This window comes from Serinus canaria, chromosome 4 (genome assembly GCF_022539315.1).
Source record: "Serinus canaria isolate serCan28SL12 chromosome 4, serCan2020, whole genome shotgun sequence".
NCBI lineage: Eukaryota > Metazoa > Chordata > Aves > Passeriformes > Fringillidae > Serinus > Serinus canaria.
Genome location: NC_066317.1, coordinates 49,124,644 through 49,140,376, shown reverse-complemented (window position 1 = coordinate 49,140,376; position 15,733 = coordinate 49,124,644). Strand labels below are relative to the sequence as shown.

Sequence of the window (15,733 nt, the reverse complement as noted above, 5' to 3'; positions counted from 1 at the left end):
ATTACACCCAGACTCCTACTTCACACTTTCCTTTTTTAGGATCCCATTCTAAAAAACATCCTTAATATCCATGTGCTTTTCCTTTTCTTTCTCAGTGATGAGCTCTTCATGGTACAAAATGTACCATGAGTAGTAGTACTCTTTTATTATTCAAGGCCAGGAGATGACATTCTTTGTACTCTACCCTTTGAGACTCCAATTAGAAGTTACAAAAACAGAGTAAAAACTGAGTTTTCCTCTTTTGTAATAGCACATTTTCCATTAAAGATGAATGGCACAATTCAAAGAAACTTCAGGATGAAACAGAAGGGCTGGAACAATCCAGAGAATAGCAGGAACCCAATCATACAGGTACTGGAGGGGTTGACACAGGGACATCCAGACAGGATTACCCAGAGACAACACAGCACTAACAACACTGGCACATGGCCAGAGATAACAAGCCTAATTATCCTATTACAAAGCAAGATATGCTTTTCTCTCCAGTGCTCAACAATCTGGCTGGATTTACCATGTTGGGCTGAATACCAGTGATGCCAGACATGAGTGTACCCACTCTGCAGTTCTGGGATTGGGAAAGCAATAGGGACCCAAGGGGGCTCTGCTGGTAGCCCACTGAAGTCAAGCATGCTTCCTTAAGATAAAGGCTTTATTATTAGCAGGATGAAAAAGAAGAGGGTGGGAAAGACTAGGACAGTGGGGAAATAGGAAGGAGGGAGGAACAGGACTGCCTTATTTAACGCTGGTTAGCTCAGTTTGGGTGTGCTGCTTAATTTTGTCCTCAGACTGCAACACAACTGCAGAGAACCCTCTGCCAGAGCAGAGCTGCCTCTGCAAACAGAGATCTGTGCCTGTGTGACATTCTCCTGAACCCCTAAGCACTGCTGATCCCCAGCTGGCTCTGCTGTCCAGTAGAATAATGCCCCAAAACACCAGCAGGTAAGTGAATGTTAACTGGCCTAGCAATTTATGGTGCACAGATGGTGGTATAACCATCTAGCAGGGAAGTGTCAGGGTCAACTACCAATGGGATACTCTTAAAAACCTCAAAAAAAGGGCTTTCATACTAACTGGGAAGCTACATTATGTTTTCTGTGTGTTTATGATGGGCACTATTTTCCACTCACTGGACTTCCTACGTCTGTCACACACAGACACATTGGTTTAACCTGTGTGTTGTACTCATACCTGGCCTTGAGCACCAGTAGATCAATGGTAGACCTCCCTCTAGGCTTCACAAGGGATCTGGCCCTCTCTTTCCCTTGTGCACAAACAGTGTGGTGTGTCTAAGCCTTGGGGTTTAACCTTGAGAAGTGCTCCTGAGGCTGCAGATGTGTGCACAACCCATCCCACAGGCATAATTTGAGAAAACCCTTGCTCAATCTTGGTCTCAGCCTTAACTGTGCTAGGTGGTAGAGCATTTTCCTGCCTCAAAACAATTTCACTCCAGTGGTCTGAACTACACAGGGTTCTGAAGAAATTACAATGCCCTTCTCAAAGTACAGTTGTCCTATCCCTCTTCTCATATAAATCCTTAAACTGCTCACAAAGCAGGAGAGTGGCAAGCCAGGACAGAGAATCCTACAGAAGAGACACCGCTAAGATCAACTTCATGCACTTCTAAAATACTCATACCTTCTTAGAACAAATGTCAAATGATAGACTAAGAGGGAATAATACACATGTTTTTACTGTAACATGCTTAGCAAATTCTTTTGGAAGAGTGAACACTGTAAATTACAATTATATGCTACCACTATGGCTCTGCTGTGCCTACCACCAATTGTCAAAATGCACTAATATTCTCCTTTCAATTCTGACACATTTTCCATTGAAGCAAATGGAACTTTTTCCATTGCTTTGACTCTATAAATGCCTTCTGAATAAAAACCACATAACTGTTACAGCTATTTAATAAGTAACTACCATATACAATTTTATAACTATATGTTTATAGTTATACAGTAATAACTACATACTTATATAATGTAGTTAACTACAAAGTTAAATAGCAGTTACAGCTCACTTTAGCATGAAAAGGAGTATTAAAATTTTACTGGATTGATTTAACATTTGCTAGTGGATTTGTTAGAATGATTTACATGCACTGCCTGTCTCTTTGCTGTGCTCAGAAATTAGGTGCAGGCTGAATAACACAGGGATTAACACATGAGATTGAACCAATCTGTGAGTTTTGTGGTCTGTCTTGAACAGGAAGCAAGGAGACAAAGGTGTTTTGCTAATCCATAACTGTTTCAATGCTGAGGCCCACTTCATGCTTTGCAAGCACAGAAGAAATCTCCAGAGCACAGGCAGTTCAGCCTCTCCACTGGAGCAGAATCCAGAATCCATATGTGACAGATGTTGGTCTAATCAGCTCTTACAAACCCCCAGTGAAGATTAACAACACAGCCTGCCTCTTGCTTAGCCACTAGATAATCTTTTTTTCATATATAATTTAAATCTTCTTCTCTGCAAATTAGACTCCTTGTTTCATACACATCCCAGTGGGCATGTTGAACATTTAGTTACTCACTGATCTCTTTAAAACAACCTTTAAGCAGTACCAATGTTTTTCCTCTTCACAACATCTTATGCTGATTTACACGAGCTGAGCAGCTGGCCTGCAGTTTTAAAAGACCTGTTCTGCCAGCATCAGGCACTTCAGCGGACTGATGACACTAAATCAAGATTTATGTTTTTTCCATTCAAGTGTTTTGTGATTTTAATGTGCTTATTTTCATAGTGACAGTAAGGCTTTGTGAGCTTACAACTCTGACAGTAACCTGTACAGACCAGCCAAGGATGGATTTTCTCCTCCAAGGATAGACAGCAAGATGGGTTTTGCACTCTCAGAAAACATACCAGGTCATTTTTGTATGATGTTCTCAGTTTTGCTCCTGGAGAATGAGAATTAGAAATTTGTTTTCTCCTAAACAGCTTCCAGTAGAAGGTGGTTGAAGTTTTTAGCATTATACAACAGGATTTTTAATTCCAGCCACGATGTTAAGTGAGAAGTTTTGCCTTCAAGAATGGTCTACTCTGTTTCTTACAGAGGCCTGATGCATTTATTTAATGTCAATGGTCTATCTGTAGGAAATTCCTGCAAGCATTCTTGGCTTGGCATGGAAAGGGACTGCTCTAGTCTATGAGATAATTGAAAAAAACCCCAAACACACGAATATCAGCTTGGAAATCAACACTCCTAGGAATTCTGTTCACAAAGAAAACAAGACATCAGCTAGTTACATTGTCTTCTCAGTGGCTTAGAGATTTATCTTGAACTCCTTACCTGAAATGAGTCAAGACTGGGTGGCCTAGATAATTGAGCGAAAGTTGTGTGACCCAGATTAGCATCCACCACACCTCCTGAGTCTTGGCATAATTTGGCCCATATGAGAAACAATGTTTCTTGACCTCACAGGGAAGGGGAAGACGAGAAGAACTATAGGGGGAATGTAAATTAAAAAAAAAAAAAATCAGAAAATAGCATCAGAATAAATTCCTTTTGATATACTAAGAATTTCAAAGGACAAAACAAAATGTGCCGCTCTCTTCTGGCCTGGCATGTCTTGTCCTGAAAAAAAGGAGCCTCACAGCCTTTCTAGGCACTGATACATGGAACTGCTTTTGAGGCAAGCATAAAGGGTAATTTGTAAGAAAGCAATTGTATAAATTTTACAGTGACTTTGTCACTAGCTGCTGTGTAGGTGATGAGAGCATGAAACTGACAAGGAAGCTGACAAGGGAAGAGTGTAAAAAAGTGAAGTCTAAGAAGCTGGTCCCTGAGCTGGTGCCAACCTAGGAGGGTTAAATGGAGTAGACTTTTCTTGGACTCTGTGAGCAGATAATTTGCTCTAGAAATCAAAGAGTGAGCAGAATAATCCAATGAAATAGGTTTCTTTCCTGAGTATTGTAAAGAAAAAGAGAGGAATGTTTTGCTTAGGGATAAACCAAAACTATGTGTAGAAGACAAATTTGAAAGTAGACCACTGGTACTTGATTTTTCTTTGAGTCAGAAGTGCCAGCCAGAGACTGGAAATTGTCTCTAAAATCAGGGTGAACTTCTGTGAACACTCAGTGCTTCTTGGGGACACATTGTTCCTCAGACTATGGTTGGGGTTATAGCCAGCACTCAGGATGTCAGTGCAACACAGAAGCTCCATGACAACAGCTGAAGACTTAGATCAAGTTCTATGAAAGCTTTGAGGGAATTCAGAGCCTCAGAGTACTGTCAGAACCAAATAGTAAAGCAAAGGATAAAGCTTGTACTGGAGGAGACTTAAGCAAGGGGAAGAAAAATGTGCTTGCTGAATATCAGGTTGATAACCAGGGATTTTGTTGAAACTGTTGAGCTAGAGTTGAAGGCCACAGCAGAATGGAGAGGGAAGCCAAATTAGTGAGATGGGGTCTCTGGATAAAAATAAAAGTCACTGAGAGGAAGAGGAGGAGGAGAGCCAGAAGGTAAGGCTACGAATTGCTAAGGCTGGGTGGTATCAGCTGTGATGTGCATTACAGCAACACACAGTAAGAAGAAAAGTCAGAGGGAAGACATGAAACAAAATTACAGAAGGGAGCATAAGGAGGAGCAACAGGGGGAGGAACCACCAGTTTTCAGCTTTTTTCTTCTACACAGTTCAGCTTGCCTCCTGTGTAGAAGAATTTATCACTGAAATTATCCTCAGTGTTTGATGTGGCTCAATTTGTGATATTTTTTCACAAACAGCAACTTTGGTAAATGCTTCCTTAACACTGTTCTGTGCTGTGATTGCTGAGGTCCTTCACAACATGAAGTAGAGTGGTAAAAGCCAGATAACTGCTGTGCAAGCAGGGTGGAGTCACCAAGCAGTGTTGTTATTGCATGGCAACTCACAATGCGAAGCTGTTGAAAATTACTCATGTTTTAGTAGCAAAACTACGCTACTTTTCCTGATACTAAATGCCCTCTGACATGCCAAATTTACTGGGGATGATAAACAAAAGTTTGTGGCCAGTTGTTGTTCTGGCACAGAAAAGAATTTAAAAATGCAAGTTTATAAATTTTGTCATTATAATTGTGTAAATGACATTCTTGATCCCATCAGATGCCTCCCCTCCTGGTGCCAGGCTCCCAGTTTCTCAGTCCACTGCCACAGAGCCCCATGACTCTTCCAGTCTCCACTTCCCTGCAGTCAGATGTAATTATCTCTCAGTCCTGACTAAACATCATTTCTTCTGCCTCCACCAGCATAGTGGTGTCCATCAGCAAACAGCCTTGCTAAAGCAGAGCCTGATCTTCTCAAAACCAAGGCAAGACAGTGTAAAAGGCCCCACAACAAGAGTTTGTCTATCTGCCTCCCACTAAGGTTGACTGTGATGGCAGATTCTGACTCTAGACAGAACTTCTCCCCACAGCTGCCACTGGGTAGAGGAGCTGTCCTCTACCCGGTGGCAGCTCCTGACTGCATCTTCTTGGGAAGAACTTCTTAACTGTTTGCTGATCTCTGGATTTGCAAGTATCACAAGCAAAGAAAAGCCTCAAGCTTTTTGCTGAGCAGAATATAGGATGCTCAGATGGAGCAGCTTGTCAGTGCCTGCCAAGATATTGTTGTCTGCAAGTCACTGTACAGACTGACAAGTTTTGGTCTTCTAATAGCCTCACTTAATTAGACCACTGCTGGCTAGTCAGGAAGCATTCTCCCCTCTAGAAGTCAAACAGATTAATGTTTTCAAGGGTACATTTAAATTGAAGAGAACATGATGCAGAGATGCCCAAGCTAGTACTGAGTTGATTTGGCAAGTCCACACAGCACAGCAAATGTGCAGATATGCCAAGTGGGACTGCAAGGCAGAATAATCATGTTCAGCTGGCACAGAACTCAGGGCTACATCGTGGCTGGTTCAGTTCTGGCCTTTAAGCAGCCCTTGCACTGTGTTTCCCAGCTCTTCAAGCTCTGGGAATAAATTGTACTGGACCAGCATAGACACCTTTGTGCACACCCTAAGCTGCTGATCAGAGTCTTAGATTATTACTTGGCAAGTCCACTCCTTCCCAACCTCTCTCTTATAATTACTAAGAAGTCATCATTCAATATGATCTATTTGACCTCCATTTGGTCACACTCCTCATGTGAGACACTTAAAATCTCAACCTCTACTTTTTTGCATTGATTTTTCTAAGTCTAACCTTGAGAAAGTCTTATAACACTAGCCCTCCAATGTCTGCATTTATCCTGAGCCCTTTCTTCCTTCATTCTAATATAGCCCAATACCTCTTTAACACACAGTTACCAAAAAAGAAATATTTTATTCAGATAAAATTAAAATCTGGTACTAGACATGAATGAGTAACAGTTTTGGCATCAACCTAGATTAGTAACCCTAAATCCAAGAAACTATTCCTTCTAGCAGGTTCTAGCAGAGCAAGGAACAGGAAACATGAGAAAATTTGCCATCTTGCAAAGTTTTTGTAGCACTGACTGTGTTCTTGAAAAGCAGCCAGCAATCCATCCTATGCACTTGTAAATGTTCTGCAGCTACTCTCTTAATAACTCAAGGATGATGGATGAGTGTAAGGTTGGGCAGCTTTGTTTGATAGCCTAGGGGAGAGAGAGGGAGGGAGAGAAACAAGTATCAGCAAATAGATTGTGCAACAGACAAACAAAAAGAATTACACAATACACTATATTTTAAATAAGCCTTCTGGAATGTTGTCATTTTTAGCAATTGATGTTGCTTAGAATAAATTATCAGCTAATGCTACCAATAATTTCATTTCAAGGGAGACAAATGGGTCCAAAACATTGTCCCCAATAGTGCTTAAAAGAGTGTCAACAATGCAGAGCACTATTTACAAAATGTTACATTTTCTAAAAACAGATAGTCCCTTCATTTCAGCCTTTTAGCCTCTCTGGAGCTTTAGCAGCAATTCAGAAAAATGGGCTCAAAGGTGAGGTGGAAGGGAGTCTTGAGGTCTTCTCACACCTCAGAGGCAGTCTGCAGTAATTTTTCGTAATCGTTTAATTCTGTGGTTTTTCAAACCCCAAGAAGACACAGAGCAGAAAGTTTTGTGCCCCAAATTTTCACAACAGGTAAGTGAGAAACACAGTCACTACTGTCAGTAGGCTTAAATTCAACAGAAACGGGGACTGTCCCTCCTCTTGGTAAATTCTGACTTTGTTAAAATTGTGTAAGTTCATTTAAATCTGTAATGAATCCTTCTAGTAAATATTTATAAATCATTTTCTGCTTGAAGAAAAAGACTTAACAGTTCTTTCTTTTCCTTTGACTCTTGCAACTTCTGATCTGTCCTTCTTTCCACTCCCTCTCCTTGAACTGAAGCATCTTTCTCATTTTATAATCACCATAGCACAACATGCAAACAATGAAAACAACTTTAATATTAATTGAAGCTATGAAGGCATGCATCTTGGAATTGGGAACTTGTGGAAGAAGTATGGGAACTGTAATTATTTCAGATCTAGTACATGCATGCAAACCAGCAGAAGTCTGCAAAAAGAATATGGTGATGCAAGGTAAAGCACAGACCACTGGTTTTGTCAAGCAAACCTCCAGTGGCAAAGGGAGCACCTACAAGTGCTTTTGATGTTTGGGCTGGGCTCAGTGTTTCACAAAATTAATGCACTTTTTTCAAAACCAGCAAACATTGAAGTCATGTCTTGATGAAGAAGCAGCACAATAGCACGTGCAAAGGGCACTAGAATACACACTTAATAAAATCAACATCAAAATGCCTCGTGACCTCAGCTGTGACATCAACAATCTTTGTGTATATGAAAACAAATGTCTGAAGTTGACTCGCAGTGGAAAAGAAGGTTCTAAAAAATGGAGGAAAACATTTTTAAGGGCTTGTAGCCACTGTGCAGCTAGTGGTAATGGTATTGAAGCACACTATTGGCTAAGTCAGTCTTTAATCTTGTAGCAGCTCTGAACTCCTGACTAACATTATTCACACAGAACAGCTTCTGCAGAAAATGTTTGCCAGACTCTCTTCCTACAAGAAAACGCCATCTGACACAGGTGGCTATGAATGAATCTGACCTGTTCCCTACTCATAGGTCATCTATGGTATTTCAAACATCCTTGAGGGGCCACTACAAAAGATCACAGCAAGTTGCAGAGTGAAGACTACAATCAGCTTCAGTGCTCTCAGACACAGTTCTATGAGGTACAGAAATCACTGTGGTAAGAAAAAGCTATTTAGGGCAGAAGTAGAACTGTTTTTTAGAGCCCTGATTCTGAAGAATGAACTTCCAATAAGTTGAAGACCACCACAAACCACAGAACTTCCTGTTCCAACTGTATTTGACCTTGTCTTTCTAGCAACAATAAAAAGTGCTGGTATCCCACCAAGAGAGACTGCTGCAGAAGACTCAGCACTGCTGCAAAGCACACTGTTGAGACTCAGTGGAAGATCAAGGCTGTATGTCTGAACAGCAAATGGCCTGATGGGGCCAATAAGAATATGCAAGTATCCTTTAAATCTACAAGCTTTGAACAAGAAAAGTACAGTGCTGTCCTTCCCAGAGAATTCCAGCTAGTGTGCTACTTCTGCTGTTTACCATCTTCAGATACCCATGAGGGAAATCAATGCTGTCTGAGGAAGGACTGAAAGTTATACCACATTTGTCCTACTTGAAGCAGCAATACTGACAGATAAAAGGATTCATATTATAGTGTATTGGTTACACCTAAATGACAACTATTTTTACTCTTATTTTTTCCATCTATGCAGCTCAAGAGTAGAAGGCAAGACTCACATCTATTTTTTGGGGTATGGAAGGTAAAAGGATTAGGCTAAATGTTGTCAGACAACTTAAGAAAGTGCCTTAATACATATTCATATGCCTTCTGCTAAATACTCAATTAAAGGCTCTGTGAACTTGAGTCTAGAAGGCAGGGATTCCTCAGTCCAATAGCATATTTAATTAATTCCTCATTACCATAATATTGACTATTATAGCACTAAGTAATCCAGTAATTACAGTTTTCCTTTTCAAATCTGGACTTCGTCAGTGCAGTTGACAATTGATTGCAGTTTGATGCAGCAAAACAACCCTGAGATTTCTCAAAAGCAAAATAACTTACATTTATGTCTTTATTTGTAAATGCACTTCTGAAAGACATCATGTGAATTGTACTTAGTAAGATCCTTACAGAGCTTTTACTACCTCAGCATAATATACAGAGAGTCCTACTTGAGCAGTAATAATGTCATCTCTTTCTTTCTAAGGAAGCCTGTTTGACTTGACAAAACATGTATTGTCAAATGCATGGCAAGCACAGATGACTTGGGAGACAACACAATGCAATGGTTTGGGTTTAGTGGGGAAAGTGCTGATGACAGAGACATAACAGAGCCATCCATGATAGTCCACATAAAGAACTACATGGGGTTTTTCTTTAGGGCTTGGTTGTTTTTTTTTTCAATATATCTGCATGCATACAGAAAGGATGGATTGTTTGGAAATTCTTTAATTTCTCTAGAGGGATGGAGATCGCAGAAGTTTTTATTCCTTCAGCTGATGCTGATAGACAATCCTGGATGCTCAGGACCTTTCAAAATCAGGTCACAGACATAAGATAGATTAGGGCTTAATTTTCAGTTACCTTTTTAAAAAGGAACTGGGTTACAGTCTTGAGAAGTAGAATACTTGTGTAAGAAGTTTGTATCCTCTTTCTGCTCTGTGCAATAAAGTGGTATTGGTATTTTCTGTAGGTGCACACATTCACTTTACAGCCAATCTGAAACATATTCAGATCATATAACACTCAGTGATGTTGCAGCCCTCTTAGAATGAGTTTAGGAAATTATGCCCAAGTCCCTGGTTATATGTAGGTGTCTGATGACCAATGCAGTCAGTAGGAGCTGAGTGTTCAACTATCTTCACATAACCAGGATGGAATGGTGGGAAACAGTCTGTTGATACAACTTTCTACAGCTATCAAGGGCAATGCCAAAACCAGTGTCTGCTGTGAATAGCGAGGCTGGGACCCTGCTCAGTAGTGCTGCAAGTCACAGTGTGGATACAGCTAGGAGGAAAGGGCACCCCTCACCTGCTGGGATGCATCTCCTAGAAGCCAACATGGCCACAGCTCTCAGTCTCCACAGGACATTCACAAAAGCAAACCTGCACCAGCATGTACCCAGAGGAGCCCCACCACACCCAAACACGCCAGGACAGCTGCACACACCACCCAGGTGTATCACAGAGCCCATTCTTCTTCATTTCCACAGGGGATCAGGCCCTGCTTCTGCTTGAAGCTGCCCATGTTCTTGTATGGGCCTGTATTTCACCAATGTTCAGATACAAACCTGTGCATGAATTATTCAAAGGCATCTGTAAAATTAGTTTTGAAAACTGTAAAATACTGTTCTGATGACAGGCTGGTCATATCTCCTATAGTTTCATTACATCAAATGAACCTGAAGAATCAGGAAATTATTTACTTTAGTTTCTCATTGAATCAATGAAAAAGAAATGTATTCTTCCTGATACTTCACCTGTTAGTGATCAGGTCTGCAGGAAGCACTTCGGCCATCTCCCTGAGCTACAGAAGGGCAGACAGGGGCCAAGGAGGGCAACACTTGGGCACTGCCCCTGATACGGTCAACAGAGCTGCCCTCTGGCATCACTGCTTGGATCAGCCTGGGTGCCTTTCTCATTTGAATCCCAGTTCTGCCACTGCCAAGTTAACAAAAGTTTGTCATGGGGCATGTTCAGGCTTCCAACACATTAGGAATAATGCTAATGATATTATATGTTTTGTCTGCAGTACAGTCTGGTGCTTAGAAAATAAACATCTTGGCTTTGTCTCAATGTTTATCTTCAATAAATACCTCAGCTTTGTCTCAACAATTATCTCTCCACAGCAGACCATTATCCAGTAGCAGCATATCATTCATTTAACACTACTGTTTAAAATATATCCTCTTTGTGCTGCAAAGAAAGGAGATGTATGTGGGAAATATCAGGGGCCTCATGTATTCTTGGAATTAAAACAGAAATTAAGTCATTTGAGCTATTTTTTATCCTCTCAGCTTTTGTTTTTCCGTTTCTTGCTTTGCACAATACAAGCTCTCTCTGGCTCATGAGGAGATTGCAATTGGAGCAATCTGGAAGGCTTCCAGGGAAAGCATATTTTAGGGCAGTCCTATGCCAGGGCCTACTGCAGGTGATAATAACTGATAAATGTCCAACATATCACCTGAATCTGTTCAAACTGATGACAGGGATTTAGGAACAGGTGGGCGTGGGGCTTCTTTGTATCCTCTAAGGAAAAGGTATGAGAAGTTCCTGGTGATAATTGTTAAATATTAACATCATGTTGACATTTCAATCTGATTGCGTGCAAGTCAGCAAGACACCTAGAAGTTAGCAGGGCATTTAAAGTAAAAATTTCTCAGTAATTCTGGGGGCTGGAAGGGCACTGTGGAAGGAGACCCTGTCAGAACTGCAGTGGTCAGTGCAAGCAGCTCAGGCAGCAGCATCTGTGAGAAAACAGCTCTCTATTACACATCAGTCTTTTTGTTGACTGCATTCTGTACTCAGCCAAATATGCTGTTAGCACTTAGCAAATATGCAGTAGGGTGGAGGATCTATTCTCCTGTGCATCACTACAAGCCCAGAGAAACTCTGTTAAGGCAGCAGAAGTAAATGAGATCACAACCTGACTTCTGTTCATGACCAGTAAAACTTTAACAAAGACCTGAAATAGTAGGACCACTCTGAGGTTAAAGGTTGAAGTGATGAAAAGTGGCTGAAGAGGAATGAATGGTGAAAAAACTGAACAAGTAGAGCCCCAGTGTGGATGGAAACAATATTTAATGTCTGCAGTCAAAATCACCACGGCTAGATCCTATAAAGGATACAGGTGTTTGGGTAGGGGTGGGGGAGAAGGAGGAGGAATGCTCAAACTGTTTGAGGCACTTGCAACCAAGCCTGGTATTTCCCATACACATTTGGTACCTCACTATCAAACCTTAGCATTCCCAGGCTTCTGTGCAGCCCACACTCACCACCATCTCACACATGCTGACCTCAGTACCTATTTCATGCTCAGCTGAGTGGCAACTCCAGACTAGGAATCCTAGCATAAAGGGCTCTTGAGGGGTTGTCTAGTCAATGCACTCTGAATACACCTCAGCACTGAATTTCATGCAGAACACCACACACAGGGTCCTGTGCCCTGCAGGGGGGGTCCAATTATCTTCTACACTAACCAGCAGTTCACTTTTATGAGCTTTGGGACTCAATTCTGGTGGCACAACCCACACAAGCAGACAGCATCCCCTGATGCAAAAAGCTGCCTCCACCCTCATCCATCATCAGGCATCACTGCTGCAGCCAGAGCTGGGGAGATGGGGATGCAGGTTGCTCTCTAGTCTGCATTACAGCAGCATGAGGAGTTTTCATGTGGTAATTTAGAAAGGCTCCCTACAGGAACAGTTCTAATGGTACTCCTCATCTCTTCCAAGAAAAATCAGATGGCAAAGCCACCAGGCAAAGCCACCAGGGCTGACATTAGCCTACAAGCTAGCCATTCCTAGCAAATTTGGCACTTGCTCATTCATTAGGAGAGATGAGCTAGAGGTTCTCCTCCAGAGCTCTGTTATCTCTGCCAGGCAGACAAAATTAAAGTAAGTCTAAGATACAAGATTCAGCCTTGTGCCTCAGGAGCACCAGCGGGATCGGGGGTGGGGGGGGGGGTCCTTGTTTCTGTTCCTCTTAAGTATTTTATCTGAAGTCTCTGGATACCTCAGTGAGCCTGGACACACCCAAACTCAAATTAAATGATAAGCAGTTAAAAAAGAAGAAATCAGATCCCTGAGTAGCAGCAATGTGACATGCTTTGAAAACTTCACACAGACAACAAATCTTTGGTATGAACTTCAGTGCAGCCAAAAGTCAAGTCATTCATTAGAGGACAAATCTTTCAGGTCATCCTCACAGGTTAATGGAGCCCTTAGAAGCAGTGAGTCTGCAGGGAGACCAGGGCAGATAACCCAACAGGAGGAAACGTTTGCTTCAGCAAAAGGAATCCTTGTGTATATGAACCTGGGAACTCTGGATGCCATGACAAAGCCTGTAACTGGTCTCAGTTTAAAAATGTTTTGGCTTCACACATACAAGACAAGAGGTTTCAGATGAGAGTTCATTGAATGACTGAGGACTGGAAAATGTATCTTACAGCAAAAGTTTCCCCAAGGTGAAGCTCTTCAGTAGAGCAAAGGGAAAGGCTTGTGTAGGTGTAATTTAGGAATACCTGTATTTGAAGCAACATTTTGGAGTGGGCTCTCACACACATCTGTCTAGACAATCTGCCCCAGAAATAAGGCATGTGGTTTCAGCAGAGAGGCGAAATTAGCTGCTGGAACAATTTACATGGAGCAGAGGGTAGATTCTTTATCACTGTGCAGAATTTAATTAAACTTGGCTGGTTTATGCAAAGAAAATCAATAGTTCAAACAGGAACAAATGCTGGGAAACCCTTTGATCCATGTTATGCAGAAGGACATGTGAGATGATTAGTTCTGGATATCAGTCAATGAAAAGTGGGTCATGCTGTGCTCTGCTGCCCCTTCACTCTCCATCCCTCAGCACCAGGTCAGTGAGCAGTGGCAGCCAAGTGAAGCATCTCCAGCAATGCTTCTTCCACCCTGAGACAGGGAATCCAGGACCAGCAAGAATGGGAGAGATAAGCAAGAAGATTTCAGTGCAGGAACTGAGCTTGGAAATTCAAGAATTAAAACCATGTTTTTCTTGGGTTGCATAACTAATTGTTGAGCAAGAGAAGAGTGCAGATGTGGGCTGGTAGGATCTAGAATAAATTAATTAGAAATTAAAGAGTCTGAGGGCCAGCTGGAAACTTCCTACTCTCAGGAGGCCTGACAGAGTTGTTACAGAAGTGGGTATCACTCTCTGTCCATCCAGAAGAACTGGCAACACACATTGTCTGCCTTTCTCCCTTACACACACAAGAACAAAAACCATGCACTTTTTAAAAATACCTCACGATATTAAAATCATTCCCATGATTAGGCCAGTAATGAGGAGATACACTCAAGATACCAGCCAGCACTGCAGTCATCAGGGCACATTTTTCTTCACTTCTAAGGTTTAGAGTCCTGTGTGAGATCCAAACCCTACAGTGATCCCATCTGACCAACCGTGACAGTGTTGTCTCATGCCTTTGGGAATGCATCCACGGAGGATGTTGCAGTGACCTCTCTTGGTAAGCTCTGTGTGTGTGTGTGTGTGTGTGTGTGTGTGTGTGTGTGTGTGTGTGTGGGTGTGTGGGTGGGTGGGTGTGGGGGTGGGGGTGGGTGTGTGTGTTTCTTCTCAAGCTACTCTTTGCATTTCTTCCAGGAGATGAAAAAGAAAAATGAGCTCAAAACCAGTGCAAATTACCTAGAATCAGAATAATCAGAATATTACCTACTCCTTACGAATAAGAAAAAAAACCTCTGCCCATTTTCATAGCATTAACACAGCACTAGTGTAATGGTTCAGCCAACAAAATTTGTCAAAGAGCTAGTGCAAATTAAACAAAATATTTGATTCCTGAGTACTCAAATCTCCTGTTTCTTTAAAGAATAGCACTTCATTTGTGTCATCTTCAGTGCATTAGTCTCCTTTGACAACAACATTACAAATCCCAGCACAAAATTAAGATACAACCCTACACAAGCTGTGAAAGTTCATGCCTGCATTTGCTCACTTCTCTGACTTCTCTGTTTTTTATCCTGGGCACAAGGTATATTTCAGCCATTTGAATTTGCACTCCAGATTTTATCAAACTATCCTTCTCAGCATCCCCACCCTGACCTGGAGGAAATGCTGTCTATGGGACAGTCTGCAAGTCACCAGTACTGTAGCAACATGCTGCTCCGCCTTTATGCTGCTGGACAGGTAGATAAAGAACCTAGCCCACACTCCCATCTGGATAAAGAGAGGACAAGGAAGGACTGGCACATGTTGCCAGCAGCTCTGGTGGAATCTTTAAGAACTGGTTTGACTGGCATCCATCAGGATGCAGAATACAGGCTAGTTCATTCTGTCTTCCAACCCTATTTTTCTGAATCTAGGATGAAATTCTGCTCGTGACAAACTGTCAAGAATATCTGCCTGTTCCCTGCAACCTGGGAAACTGAAGAGACACACTCTGGCAGCAGGCACTGAGGAAGAGGATTGCAAGTCACCTTAATCACCTTAGAGGAACATCTGACCCTTATCTACTACTGTCCAGATAGCACAGTCATTGGTATTGACCGACACTGCAATCTTCAAGCCCCAAAATGAGCAACAGCTTCCACACTTTATGACTTGCATTATTTTTAGCCATTTGCACAGTCCTCACGATTGATCTGCCTGGAGCGGCTCTGCTGCAAGCCCCGAGGGAGGGGAGAGGAAGGGGATCGTGGAGACACACATTTCCATGCCTGATAAGCTCGCACGTGTTTTGAACCGTAAAATGGCAGCTCGTTGCGAAATCCTGCCGGAGCATACCTTTTAAATGCCAAACAAGCACAGCATCAGCAGCACATAAAGAAATATTTGAAAGGCCCTGGCGGGAAGCCAAGAGAACGTGGCTAATGTTTCACCTGACCTCACCCCCTCGCCGGCCTGCTGTACCCCGGCAGCCCTGCCCGTGTGACGCGAGCCGCCGAGCTCCGGCAGGCAGCTGCTCCCTGAGTGCCCGCACTGTCTGCCCTGCTGGCAGCAGGACAAGG

At 42.2% G+C, this 15,733-nt stretch overlaps 1 long non-coding RNA gene across 1 annotated transcript; it reads left to right on the top strand.

The window, feature by feature from the left end:
• The first annotated feature begins 6,926 nt into the window (after window positions 1-6,926).
• LOC127059560 (uncharacterized) lies at window positions 6,927-15,365 on the top strand. Its single transcript, XR_007777507.1, has 3 exons — window positions 6,927-7,070; window positions 14,119-14,235; window positions 15,089-15,365. It is a non-coding gene; the product is annotated as an uncharacterized LOC127059560 (long non-coding RNA).
• The last annotated feature ends 368 nt before the right edge of the window (window positions 15,366-15,733 follow it).